This window comes from Hibiscus syriacus, unplaced genomic scaffold (genome assembly GCF_006381635.1).
Source record: "Hibiscus syriacus cultivar Baekdansim isolate YM2019G1 unplaced genomic scaffold, ASM638163v2 tig00110482_pilon, whole genome shotgun sequence".
Lineage (NCBI taxonomy): Eukaryota > Viridiplantae > Streptophyta > Magnoliopsida > Malvales > Malvaceae > Hibiscus > Hibiscus syriacus.
The window spans coordinates 1,694,120-1,708,715 of NW_024062758.1; the positions used below are offsets into that span (position 1 = coordinate 1,694,120).

The 14,596-nt window shown below is 31.9% G+C and overlaps 1 long non-coding RNA gene across 1 annotated transcript; it reads left to right on the top strand.

Annotated features, from left to right (window-relative positions):
• Positions 1-524: 524 nt before the first annotated feature.
• LOC120128762 lies at positions 525-7,111 on the top strand. The gene is made up of 5 exons (XR_005516657.1): positions 525-732; positions 1,473-3,575; positions 3,700-4,144; positions 6,410-6,472; positions 6,756-7,111. It is a non-coding gene; the product is annotated as an uncharacterized LOC120128762 (long non-coding RNA).
• The last annotated feature ends 7,485 nt before the right edge of the window (positions 7,112-14,596 follow it).

Below are 14,596 nucleotides of genomic sequence, written 5' to 3' on the forward strand. Positions count from 1 at the left end.
TAAATCACTAATTTTCTTCTAAAAAAATTTAAAGTTAAATTGTTAACATTTCAATGTTTCAAACCAAAGTGAAACACCACCTAATATAAGATAGAGTGACGATTTTCCCTTATTCAAAAGGAAACAAAAAATATTATGATAATTGTACTCTTTTACCTAAAGTTATATCACAAATAAAAATCTTATTAATGGAAATTACCGAGCTTTTAAGATAAATAGAGGATGTTCATAAATTTATAAGTATGGGTGCTAAAAAATACTCGATCCGGATGATCCGACCTATTGACCTGACTAAAATATATAAAGTATTTATAATGAAAATACCGATTTTTTCGGGTTAGATACCCAACCCGCTACTTTTATTAAGTTTTTGGGGCGAGCCCGAGTCACAATATGTCACTTAACCGAGTACATGCTGACCCGGTACCTGGTACCTTTTAATTTTATTTTAATTTTTTTTATATATTTTATATATTTCTTTAATTTGATTTTATTATCCCGTTTCCCTTTTTGTAATCCTAAATTTAAAACTTCTAATCCCTAACCTCACGAGCCACAACCTCTAAACTCTCAAGCCACGAGTCACCACTCCACTCACGCACGACCTCGTCAGACCTCAAGCGATCGGTTAGGCGAGCATTCTTCACTGGTTCGGTGTTTCCATCTAATCATCATCGTCCCTCACAATCACTCGTCAAGCAGTCGCAAGCATTAGCGAGAGACCCAAAATTGGTATGGGTTATTAATATTGTTTCATTACTTGCCTTCTTTCATTCCAAATAATTTGTGATCTGGATTTGAATTTCATTTCTTTGAGATTATGTGAAATGTGGTCAATTGGAACAAAGAATCGAATTCTCTAAACATTTTTGAAGTGGAAGTCATGGGATATTTGGCTTTTAAAGTAATGCAGTGTGTGTGAGGGTGATTAACTTATAGGAAAACTGCTCTCCCTCTACTTTCTTTTCCTCAATTCACTTCAGGGATCAATTAACTTATATGATTTTTCAATTACTAAAGGAAATTGATCAAACACTTCAAGGGAACTTGTCTGTGTGTGGAAAGACTTGTGGGATGAATATTCCAAAGTGCACTTTGTTTCAAGCCCTCAAACTTGATTGAATTTTGATAAATCATCCTAATATATATTATACATAATGTTTTTAATTAAGTTGATATTAACGATTAACTCAATTGGTTAAAAGTTATTAAAATATTTTTATTAACTTTTCTTTTTGAATTAGAAGAAGAGTTTAAGTTACATAAATCTCTATGATAAGGATCTTGAGCATCTTGAGCGATTAAATTTAAGATTGTTATTAGAATGTTTAGGAACATATGTTGTCCGAATCTTTCGCCGTAATCTTCGGATAGCTTGAATTAAGGAGCAATGATAGTTAAAATAATCATCATCATTTATATTCTATAAAACTGTTGATGACTCACTTGTAATATAACAATTTTTTTTCCAGATTATGTCGATAATAGGGGAAAATGATGATTTAAGGAAGATATCTTCCTCAGCTGGGTCATCTAAGGAACCTGAAAATGTGATGATGGAGACTTCAACAAATACAAAAAAGAAAAGAAAAGGGAAAAATACTGCTGAAGCTACAAGTGAAAAAAAGAAAAAAACCTCTGCTATATGGATCATTTTAAAGTATGTGAGGGTGACAAATCTCATGTGCAATGCCTTTATTGTTCTCAAAAGATATCTTATGCATCTAATAATGGAACTAATTCCATGAAACGCCACATTGATCGGTGCAAGAAAGCTCCTTTTAATGTTGATACAAAACAAACAATCTTAGATTTTGAGTTTAAGACAAAGTGCAATGCTGATGGCCTATTGAAACTGACAAACTTTTAGTGTTCCTAGATTATGGCATTTTGATCAAGATGAGATTAGAAAAGCACTTGTTAAAATGGTGATTGTTGATGAGTTTCCATTTAATTTTGTTGGACGTGAAGGATTTCGTCATTTTTGTAAGATTGCAATTCTTAATTTTGTTCCTCCCTCACGTGCTACTATTACTAGAGATTGCTATGCTTTGTTTATTGAGAAAAGGAAGAATTTGAAAAATCATTTCAAGAATTTGTCTTCTAGGTTATGTCTTACAACAGATACATGGATATTTGGTCAAAATTTTTCATATATGTGTCTTACTGCCCATTTCATAGATGATGACTGAAAATTGCATAAAACGATCATAAACTTTTGTCCAATTGTTAGTCATTATGGGGAGCTTATTGGTAGAGTTATTGAAAAGTGTTTACTAGAATGGGGTCTTAAAAGAATCATGACTATAATAGTTGATAATGCTAGTTCTAATGATCTAGCAATGAAGTATTTGAAACAAATTCTTAACTTGTGGGATGGTAGTGTATTGAATGCTGAATTTTTTTCATATGAGATGTGTTGCACATATTTTGAAGTAAGATGGGCTGAAAGATGTTGATGTTTTTGTTGTGAGAGTCTGTCTTGCTGTGAAATATGTGAGGTCTTCCCCTGCAAGGCTTCAAAAGATTAAAGCTTGTGTTGAAGAGGAGAGTATAAGTTCTAAGTCTCTTGTTTGTTTGAACATTGAAACAAGATGGAATTCCACAAATTCCATGCTTAAGAGTGCCTTGGTGTTTAGGAAGGCGTTCAAAAATATGAAAACTAAGTACATTCCTTGCACAAAGGAGCTTAGGAAGGTCAGTGGTGCTTCTAATGATGAAGATTGGGATAAAGTTGCATCTCTCTTGCCGTTTCTTGAAATATTTTATGAGACTACATTGAGTTTTTCTAGATCAAGCTATGTGTCTGGTAATACCTTTGTGGAAGAAATATATGATATTGGGTATACAATTAACCGTTATGTTGATGACTTGAATAACAGGCTTAAGAGTATGGCACGCCAAATGAAATTGAAATATGATAAATATTGGGCGAATGTTAATAATGTGAATGTGTTGATGTTCATTGCTTTAGTTTTTTATCCTAGGCATAAGTTGAGATATGTTGAATAGATCGTTCGTCGTTCTTATGATCCTAGTGACTCTTATGTCTTGTGTTAACGGATTAAAGATACTTTAACATCGTTGTTTGATTATTATGCTTCTTTGCATCCTTCTTCAACTCAAATGAGATCATACTCTTTGGGTCCTAATTCTAGTGGTCTTCATGGTGGTGAGAGAGAAATAAGGAAGTTGAAAGGAACAAATTTGAGAAAAGATTACGTGACAAAGGTAGAACTAAATGACACTTCTGAAACAACAACCGAGCTGGACAAGTATTTGGGGGATAAATATGTTCGTGATAATGATAATTTTGATATCTTAGATTGGTGGTCTGTGCAAACAAATAGCTATCCTATTCTTATGAGTGAGACGTGATATACTTGCCATTCCGGTTTCTACCGTTGCTTCAGAGTCCGCATTTAGCACGAGAGGGCATGTTCTTGATTCCTTATGCACCTCTTTGACTCCTAGGTTGGTGGATGCTCTTATTTGTACTCAAGATTGGATACACACTTCTCATGAACCCATCATGATAGAGGAGAGCTTGCAAGCATTAGAGAATATGGAAGAAGGTAGCTTTCGATTACAAATTTATTAATTTTTATAATATTTATCTACATTTTTTTATATTTAAATAATTATATTTCTAAACATATAATATTATTATTGACGTATATTTGTAATGTTTTTATGTAGAAATGAAAGATTTGACTTTGGAGCAACCCACAATTATCATTGATGAGACGAGCAAAGTTTTGGAGCAATGCAATATATCTCTTTAGTTGCATTTTCTTTAGACTTTTAACATCTTAGGGTCTGTTTGTTTGGGGGGAAACATTTTACGGATAATGTTTTCCTGTGTTTGGTTCAAGTAAAAGTACTTGGTCAATGGAAAAAGTTTTACGTTCAACGTAAAATAAGCTCCTAAATCCCGTAAAACCACTTACCATCTAAAAAAGGGAGGTCATTTTACGAACCTAATGCTTTCCCTTCAAAGCCTTTGACACCCAAAATTCTCCGATCAACTATCACCATCTTCTTCTCACCAGAAACGATTACTCAGCCCAAAACAAAAGCAGCAGATTTTGTACCAGCAAAAGCAGAGTGAGCAGTTTCACATCCTAGTGCCCACGATTCCAAGGTAAAGTAAAGTCTGGGATTATTCCGAATCCCTAAGAACTCTTTCTCCTCTTTCCAAATGATAGATTCTTCTTCTTTTTCCTTGTTTACAGCCTTGAGAAAGACTTTATGAGCCTTTCGTTTTCTTGTGTAGAGTAGCTATGAGCCTGGCGTTGGTATTTATTTTACTGAATGATTTGGGAAAATTGTAGTAATGTGTTTGCTAGCAATGTTGAGACCTAGCCCTATTACAGTCCTTGTTTAGAGAATCTTCCCTTTTCATTTCTTAGTTCTCTCGGCAGCCAGGGAAGCCCCCACCCTCTGACAAATCCTTGTCAATTTGAATAAAATCTTAATGATATCCCTGTTCGATTGATTGTGGACTTGCCATCATGAATGGACTTCCATTGGGGTTGTTTATCTATTTTTTTTACACATTCTCTGTGTGATATTTTAGCAGATTATTTTGGTTTATAGATGTGTGAAGACGAATTTTTTTTTGTATTGCATTATATACCTGGTGTTTGTAGTACAGTTTGGTTTATAGATGTAAGGACCTTTACATGCACAAACTTCGGCATCAAATAGAATCCTGGACATTAGTGTTTTTGTGTGAATTATTGTACCATATAACATCTTTTTGGCGCATTGTTTTGCTGTCTCCAATATTGATTGTCATCACTGCTTGTATACTAATAGCTTTTGTTTATGGCAGAACTGTGTTTATGTATTCAGTCATTGCTTAAAAGCATTCCTCTAGTGATATTTGATCTTATTTTAATATTTGGTTTTTTGTTTTCTTTTGTCCCCTTCAACTTGTCTCTCTGTGCAGTGTTTGGTAGCATTGTGCTGGTTGAATTTTGTACTTTGTAACCAATGCCAAGTGGTACCAATCCCTTTTATTGGTCTACCAGCATTTAGAGTGTAAACTGTTAGCTATCTGTGTCAAGCTAATTTGGGAGACTTTTGGAGTTATTGTTTCTTACTTTTAAATTGTCTGGAAATTTATTCTTGAATTCCTCCTGGTTTCGGTGGGTCAAATCGGAGAAGATTATGCATATACAATGGCGAATTATGCGCCAGTTGGTTGTTATGACTCTGTATGTAGATTGCGGTTTAAGTAGATTTCCTTCTTGTGTTGTGTACTTGGTGTTTTCCTAACATCCATGTGTTTGTACCCTTGGTTTTATGAATACTTGTCTAAGGTCTAGAAAGTGCGTAGTGGCATAGGAAAGGAGGGCTGAAAGAGGAGTGGTCGAGTGGCTCTGAGTGACAACTAGACTTGCACACTCCTAACATCGACTATAAGCTAGAAAAAAAAGAGGGCAGGGAGTGATTTACAAGGATTACATGATTTGGTCGTTGAATTTTTTGCATGGTTCTACCAATAGAACTTCGTTATTCTGAACAAAGTAATCTCATCTGCTGATTATATTCAGTTATCCTTGCTCTCTTTGTATTTTTGTTGGTATTTTCAAAAGCTTAACCTTGAACAGGGCTGTGAAATAGTTTGCATTACTGCAAGACACACTGCCTTCCCAATATTTGTATTTACTTTAGCATGAATTGTGCAATATATCAGATCAACAATTAGACTTCCTTGATCGATACATCTTATGTCAATTGATTTATCTTTCCTCTTTTCTTTGGGAATGATAAGGTATGTGCTTAAAAAAATCCGTCTCTCCCGCCAGACTGATAGGTCTCGTAGATCCGTCTTTGTATAATTCCCCATTGGTGTTTTTAATTCCTTATATTCTTTATGCTCCATTTATGATCATTAGTGTTGCTTTATGTTTTATTAAAATGTTGAATAGAGATTTGAATCGTGAACATTTTAGCTATTGCTGTTTCTGGACCTGGAAAATATTGATTTTTTTTTTGGTACACGCTGGAAAATATTGATTATTGAACTTTTGAAATACTAAAGTTGTTGTCAAGGTTGCTCGTTATGGACCTGCTGCTTGTTTCTATGGTATGAATTTAGTTTTAGTTCAATTTATATACTAACATTTCATGTGATTCATGTTTCTATTATAGTTAATGCTTTATAAAATATGCTGCTTGTTTTTCACCCTGAAAATCACATTTATGAGTTTGCACTAGCCTAGATCGATTATAAAACATCATGAAATTTCCAGCTTTACATGCTGCACTATGTAATAGTTTATTTATTCTTGAGTAATAGTTTGGATGTGGTAGTTTTCAGACTAGCTATGGTTTCTTATTATTATTTCTTTACAATAAGAAATATACAAGTTAACATTTTTTGCTATTATTATTGCAGCAACTAAACTGATTCAAAAGCCAAGGAATTTACAATCTTTCATTGATCAAAAAAAGAAACGAGGTACGTTTTTCAAATATATGATATATGACATAAATTCTTAATAGTATATCGACATAAATTACATCCATTTTAGCTTAGGTAAAAGCTTAAACTTAGTATGAACTTTAGCTTAGGTAAAAGCTTAAATGTAATATTTAATAGGCACACTCAAAATTTGGACAATTTTTTAACAAAAAAAATTGATTCTTATGATGAGATGGAACTTGTTGTTGGTCAAAATATATGACAATAAAGAGTTTTGCTAGAATTTTTGCTGATATAGAATTGAATGATGTTAATGAAGGTTCAATGTCGTTAAATTTCGACACTCAAGATATCAATGAGGAAAAATCAAAATTTTCTTCATATGGTACATCAAAACGTAAAAGGATGAATGTTCAAGAGAATGTCGAGGATGATCATATTCAATTTATAAGTGAGAAACTTGGTGAGATTGCTGAAGCACTAAAAAAATTTACAGAGGATAAGACACCATATCTTTATGAAGAAGTTATGTCAATGGAGAAAGAAGGATTTGATGACGACTTTCATTGTGAGGTGTTCGATTTTTTTAGCAAAAAATGAGATGGAGTCCAAATCTTTCTTGGCAAAAAAATCAAAACATAGGAAAATTTGGCTTCAAAAGTTTCCTCAAAGTTAAGAAGTGAACTTTTAATGTGGTGTACTACTATTTATGAATTAGACAATATTTAAGCTTTAATGTGTTCTAGTACTAATTATAGACTTTAGCAATATTGGTTTGATGTGTTGTAGCACTAATTATGAATTAGACAATATCTTTGTAAATTATGGTTAGATAATATTGTTGTCTTGATGTGGTGTAGTTTTAATTAAACACTTTGAAAATATTATTATTATTCCAATGTGATGTACTATTGTTGCTTTAATAATGCTGTATTTTTAATTATTTACTTTGATAATATATTTTTAATACATTATCAAGATTATATCAATTAAACCTACATATATTATAATTTTAAAATTTAATCTTAAAAATGCTAATAAATAAGTATCATGAATACTTTAAACCTAAAATTGTGTATTTATAACACAATCAACATAAATTATTAATATTATCTACAAATTTAATTTGGTGTATTTATAGAAATAAAATATTTAATTTTAAAATTTTATAAAATACAATTTTATAAAAATAACTTAAAAAAAATTTAAAAGGTAAATAACAAAAAAGATATAAAAATGTATACATTTAAAAAAAAAAGATTTCGTAAATTGTTTTCAGAAAAATTAACCAAACAACGTAAAATATTTTACAATGCAGCATCCAAACAATGTAAAATATTTTCTGAAAAATGTTTTCCAGAAATGTAATTCATTTTTTAAAATTCATTTTCAGTGAAATAAATAGACCTTTAATTTTATATTTGGATTATGCAATTTGAATTTTTTAACTTTATGTTTGAATTATGTAATTCAGATTTTTAAGCGTCCAAGTTAAGAATTTTATTTTTACAGAAAAGTTAGTGCATAATCATTTATTGTTTAGTGCATTATTGTTTACTGTTAGTACAAAATTTGGAGAGAAAAAAACCAGGTACCCTATTACTCAAACCAGCGGGTACCTTGTTTATGCGGGTATCCGACTTGTGAATACCCTAATATTACGGGTCGGGTCATGAGCCGATTTTTTAATACCCAAACAGTCCGGGTACCCGGTACTTTGGGTACCCGAAAATACAGGCACATGGTTTTGAATATTCCTATTTATAAGTATCGAAATTAAACCTCCACCCACCTTCGATAAATCTAAATATCTAAATATTTCCCTTTCTACCCTCCTAATCAATTTTAAAAGTTATCATATATTTATGGTTTCATTGAAGGATACACATTCGCTTTAAATTAATGAATTAAACTACTCGGGTGAATTAACATAACTCTCTTTGATAATTTAATTAAATGTGCATTGTCTTTTAATTTATTATGAAAAAGGTTAAGCGATGCGAATGAGGATATCATGCTTATCCGAATAAATAAAGATGTCATGCAATCAAACAACATGCTTCATAGAATATTAAAAAAAGTTTAAAGAAACAAATCAAAGAATCAATTCAATTATCATGGTAACATTATAATGCAAAGAGTTAAAATAAAAGGAATTAATGAAAACGAAAAATAATTAAAAATATAAATAGTAAATCTAAAAGCTATGAAAAATAAAGGAAAAATGTATAAATACCAAAATTATTAAAAACTAATAAAATAGTATATATATATATATATATATATATATATGACAAGAATAATAAAAAATAAAGAGAAGATATAAAAGGAAAATAATAAATAAGGATAAATAAAAGTAAATAGAGATAAATAAAATAAATAAAAAATATGTATATACTATAATGTGAATAAACATTAAGAGAATAGACAAATAATTAAAATAATAAATATAAACTGTAAATTTAAAGGATATGGACCTTAAATATAAAAAATATACCTACTAAAATTAATTAAAATAAAATAATAAAATAGTATATGAAGACACTAGTTTTTTACATTTGGTTTTTTTATTTTTATTATTATTATTTATTAGTATTATTATTAATAATATTATTTATTATATATTACAGGCCCAAATTACAACCCAAACAGGAGCCCAATTTTGGCCCAACTGAGTAAACCCATCAGAAACCCTAAAACCCAACTAGGGTTTTCTATCCTAGTGCTGCTGCCTCTTTGCTTCTCCACCGTTGGATCTAGCATTGATCCAACGGTTTAGATCGTCCCAGCAAAAACCCTAGGGTTATGATACCCTAGGGCCACATGGCCACCGTTCGCCAGCCAGCCGACACCTTCAATGCCAGGTGACCCAACCAGCAGCTGCCGACGCCTTGCTACCTTGACACCACCTCACCAGAATGCTCCAGAAGCATCTCGAGGTCATACACGTCGCTGCTCTAGAGGTGAGTCACCACTGGAAGTCTGGTGACTCACCGATAAACACCTCTGGGACCGGTCCGACGAGAGCCTCATCGAGGCCTATAAAACCGAACCTGCAAAAACAAAGAGGAGACCAACAACAAGCAAAGACACAGAAGAACCAACAGCCATGGAGAGCAAGGAGACAGCAACAGAGAACAAAGACGAAAGAAGAAAAACGAAGGAAGACAGAAAGCTACCAACGATCCCAATCAACAACAAACCAAATAAAAAAAAAGAGAAGAGAAAAGAGAGCTTACTTTGTCATCGGAGGCATTTGAAACATCGCCGGAAACCTTCGGATTTCGAAGGTAAAATCCTAGATCTAGGAAATTCTAAGGGTTTTTAGGATAAATAGAGGTCATATTTGACCTTAGGATATAGAGATCTACGATTTGGGATAATTTTCCAAATTCCGGCCACCTTGAACGGTGGTCGGCGGTGGCTACCGGCGCTGGAGTAAGGCGGACGGCCGAAATTCTTTTCCCTCAGATAAGGGAGTTGAAGAGAGATGACAGAGCATTTTTTCATTCTCTCTCAGTTAGAGAGAGAATGAAAAGAGATGAAATGAAATAAATGGCCCGAAGGGCCGGCCGTTTGGGTATTTAAAACCCTCCCCAAACGACATCGTTTTGGGGAGGGTACATGTGTAATTTCCCAAATAGGTAAACTATACCCGCAATCCCCGTATATTTGTAACATTGCAATTTAGTCACTGGAACTATTTTCTGATCTTTTTAATTTAGTCTCATAATTTTATTTGATATTATTTTAATCCTTATCTGTATATAATATATTTAGGATAAATAAAATATTTAGTCCTTTAATTTTAATAATTAATATTTTAAACCCCGAACATCATATTTCAATTTATTTTAATTTGATATATGAATTTTATATAATTTTAGTTTAGTCACTAAATTAATAAATAAGAAGAATAGCATGTTTAGTCACTCAAATTTTAAATAATTAGTTATGAATTAGGTATTTAATTCTATTAAGTTACAATTTAGTCACTAATTTCAATTTTTATTTATTTTACAAGTTTTATTTATTTTAAATATATAGTTTTAATTTTGTTCATTATATGCTAATTTTATATGTTAATATTATTATTTAGCCATAAATATATATATTTATAATATTTATTTTATTTATTAAAATCTTATTTAATTACTTTTAACTTATTTTAATCCTGTTTTAATATTTATTTATTTTTCAATATTAAGAAAGGGCAGTCTTAAAACAACTGGATGTCCATTTTCTGATATTTTTAAATAAATAAATATCCTATTTTATAAATTATATATTAATTGTTTTAATTATTTATTTATTTTTTAATATCGAAGAAAAGAGCTGTCTTAAGGTACCTAGAAGTCTTTTTCTGATATTTCTAAATAAATAAATATTTTATTTATAAATATATAAATTAATATTTTTTTTATATATAATTATAATTTTGAAATAATAGGATTATAAATTAAATATATTTTGAATTTTTAAATTTCTAATAATAGAGACAATTTATAATTAAAAAGTACTAATTTTGGGCGTTGTAGGGGTGCTAATCCTTCCCTAAACGTAACCGACCACGAATCACTTTTTATTTCTAAAAAGAATGAATTTTTGGTTAAAACGCAGATCAGTTTATCTTTTAACTGATGTTTTTTTAAAAACTCTTTTAAAAGATAATTTTTAGGTATTCGACCTACCTGACCCAAAAGGTCGATGGCGACTCCCAAATTATTTTAAACCATTTATTCACATCACTTTTCCCGCCAAGTATAAAAAATTCGTGCCCGGACGAAAACCGGTTACGACAGCTTGGCGACTCCACTGGGAACCGTCAAACTTTAAAACCAATTATTAATTGTCTCTATCAATTAGAAAATTAAAAATTTATATATTTAATTTATAATTCTTTCTTTTCAAATTTTTTATATATACTTATTATTTTCATAGTATTTATATATATTATTTCATTTTATTTGCAAGCATTTTATTTCATTATTTATTTATCTGTTAGAGGTTTGAACATTTCTCCTCACACACAACACTTGCATTGCATAACATAAAGCTCTATAATTGAGTTTGTCCCTTTTAAGTGGGAGTGAAAGCGACGTCTTCGTGAGAATTTATTCTCCGTGTCAGACCTAGCAAGTAACTTTCGGGGTTCATATGCTCTATGTCTTCGTGAGAATTTATTCTCTGTGTCAGGCATAGAGAAATATATCCCCTCGAATTGTACTCGATCCACTTTAGTCTGTGATGGACTAGGATAGAGGGTTAGCAGCCCAAGGGGGTACTAACAAGAACAATTCGAGTACCTTTACTCCTAGAACTGGAAACCTGCATATAATAAACCCTAGAAACTCTCCCGATCTGAAACCATGCCGAAATACACAAAGGAGAAATAAGCTCTAGCTTTTAATTTATTTTATTTCCTTTTCTTTTTCCTGAATAAATGCATGCGAACTAGAAATCATGCGGTTAGGTTAAATTTTCCAAACAAAGCATGGAACTAGAAAGCATGAGGTTAAGATTTATACCTTGATAGATAGATTTTTTTTTCCATTAGTTGATACTAACTATTCTATTTTTTCTTATTTTTTCATGCATGTTACATTGCTCTAATCTGTTCATATTGATTTCTTTTGTTTGCATTGCATGATCATGGCATAACCAAAAGGTGTTTACTGGAAAGACTGTTCATCATATTGGAAAGAAATCGTAAATGGACAAAAAGTTTTATGATCAAACAAAATATGATGCGGCCAAGGAAAGACATCCTGAAGAAACTACGAGGATCGAGGGAAGTAATGCACACAGAGATCCTGTTATATTAATACCAAAAGTACTCCACAAAGATCCTGCCAGATTGATACCAAAAGCAGTCTATGGTAAGAGTATCAGTCGGGACACACAGAATAGAGGAGGTTTTTATGAAGTTCAAGCGTGTTATTTGAAGGACCAAAACAAGAAATTGAGCACAGAAATGGAAGCCATGCATGAAGATTTTCAGAAGATTAGTCAAGCCTTTCAAAATGCTGGCATAGGAAACACCCCAGAAGAATGGATCACAGGGGTCACCAAGCTGAAAAAGAATTGCAACATATATGAAGATCTTGTTCAAGAACTTCTTGGACAGAAAGGATCTCTTACAAGGGAAAATGAGCAACTTCGAGAAGTGACACAGAAGATGAAAGAGAATGTCATAGAAGAAGTTACAGCCCAGACAAGCAATATGGTTCTTAAATGATAGATTTAGCTGATTTTACAAGGAGATGAAGCAGACTGAAGACTCAACTTTTTGAGCATGAATGGAAACTAATTAGGCTTTGGAAAAGTTAGGAGTAAAATATATCCCTATATGTAAAGTTTTGTTTGATGTATCGAAACTTTTACGTTCAATGAAATCTGTTCTAAGATGATCACTCTTGAGTAACACCTTTTCATACATGCATTTGTATTTTGCATTTGTACATTTTTACGTTTGTATTTACATTTACATTTTTAAATTTACATCATGCATTAAAACGTATTTAATTAAATAATAATGTTTATTTATTTTCAATATCAAAGAAAAGGGCAGTCTTAATATAACTGGATGTCATATTCTGGTATTTTAAATAATTTACATTTTTACAATTGCATATTTACATTTGGCATCTTTGCATTTGTATTTTTATGTTTGTTTTTGTATTGCACAATTTGTATTCTTATTATTACATTCACATATTTACATTTGCCTTTGGCATCTTTGCATTTTTTTATGTCATAATACATTAAAACATTCATTAAAATAAGGATTTCAAATGAAGTGATCTTGGTTTTTCCTTGAAGCAAGAACGCTCAGCACGACAGAAGAAAAATGTCTAAAGAAACTGAGGATAGGCTAGCCAAATTTGAGATAGAGCAGAAATAAATACAAGAGGAATTAAGGAGCAAGTTAACACAAATTGAAGCTAATATCACAAATTCTCATATCGATCTACTGAACAATATGAAATAAATGATTGAGAAGCACCAGACAGCTGGAAAGAGTCTTGTTGAAAACCCCACAAATTCTTTGGGTGTTACACCTGTTCATATTCCTGAGTTCACCTCTATACCCCAGGAAATTCAATCACCAATTTACTTTGCTGTTAAGAACTCACCATATCAAGCTGGAGCATCATTCCCCACTGATTGTCCTACTACTTCTGAGTTGAAGCCTGATGAATTTTGTATTAGTAATGAGGTCCTTGACCTAAACAAATCAGTTGAGAAGGAAAAATTCACTCAACGACTGGAAAATATAGAAGAGGTGATAAAATCTATAGAAACAGTTGAGTCAGTTTATGGGTTTGATGCCAAAGAAATAAGTTTGGTCCCTGGCCTGGTTATTCCACCAAAGTTCAAGGTTCCAGATTTTGAGAAGTATAATGGGACTACATGCCCTTCATATCATATCACTATGTATTGTCGTCGTATGACTGGCTATGTAGAGAATGAAAAGTCGTTGATCCACTATTTCCAAGACAGTTTATCTGGGTCTGCATCCAGATGGTATAATCAGCTAAAACATACTCAAATACGTTCTTGGAGGGATTTAGCTCAAGCTTTTTTGGGTCAATACAAGCACATGACTGATATGGCCCCTGATCGAACAATGTTGCAAAGCATGAATATGAAGTGCAATGAAAGCTTTCGACAATATTCACAACGATGGAAAGACGTTGCTTCTCAAGTACATCCACCATTGATTGAAAAAGAGTTCACTACTTTGTTCATCAACACATTAAAATTTCCTTATGTTAATCACATGATAGGAGTTGTCCCTAATATTTTCTCTGACATCATCATAAGTGGAGAAATCATCGAAATGGCTATCAAGAATGGAAAGATAAGAGGCTCTGACATTACTAAAGTTAAGAAAGAAGCTGGGGTTAATACAGTGAGGTCTTATTCAGTTAAACATGGTGCCAAACCTTATAGAGTGATCAAGAAGAAAAAGAATGTGCAGGGATTTCAATTTCCTCCCTTCCACTGTTCGAGTGAAAAATTGCATCCAAAAATGCTCTCAGCCAGATCAATTACTCCACAACTTGATCAATCACAGTGGCTTCCAAATGAGAATTGGACCTATAAGGAAGTTCCTTGGATAAATCAGACTGAAATTCCAAATTGTTCAGCTAAGGT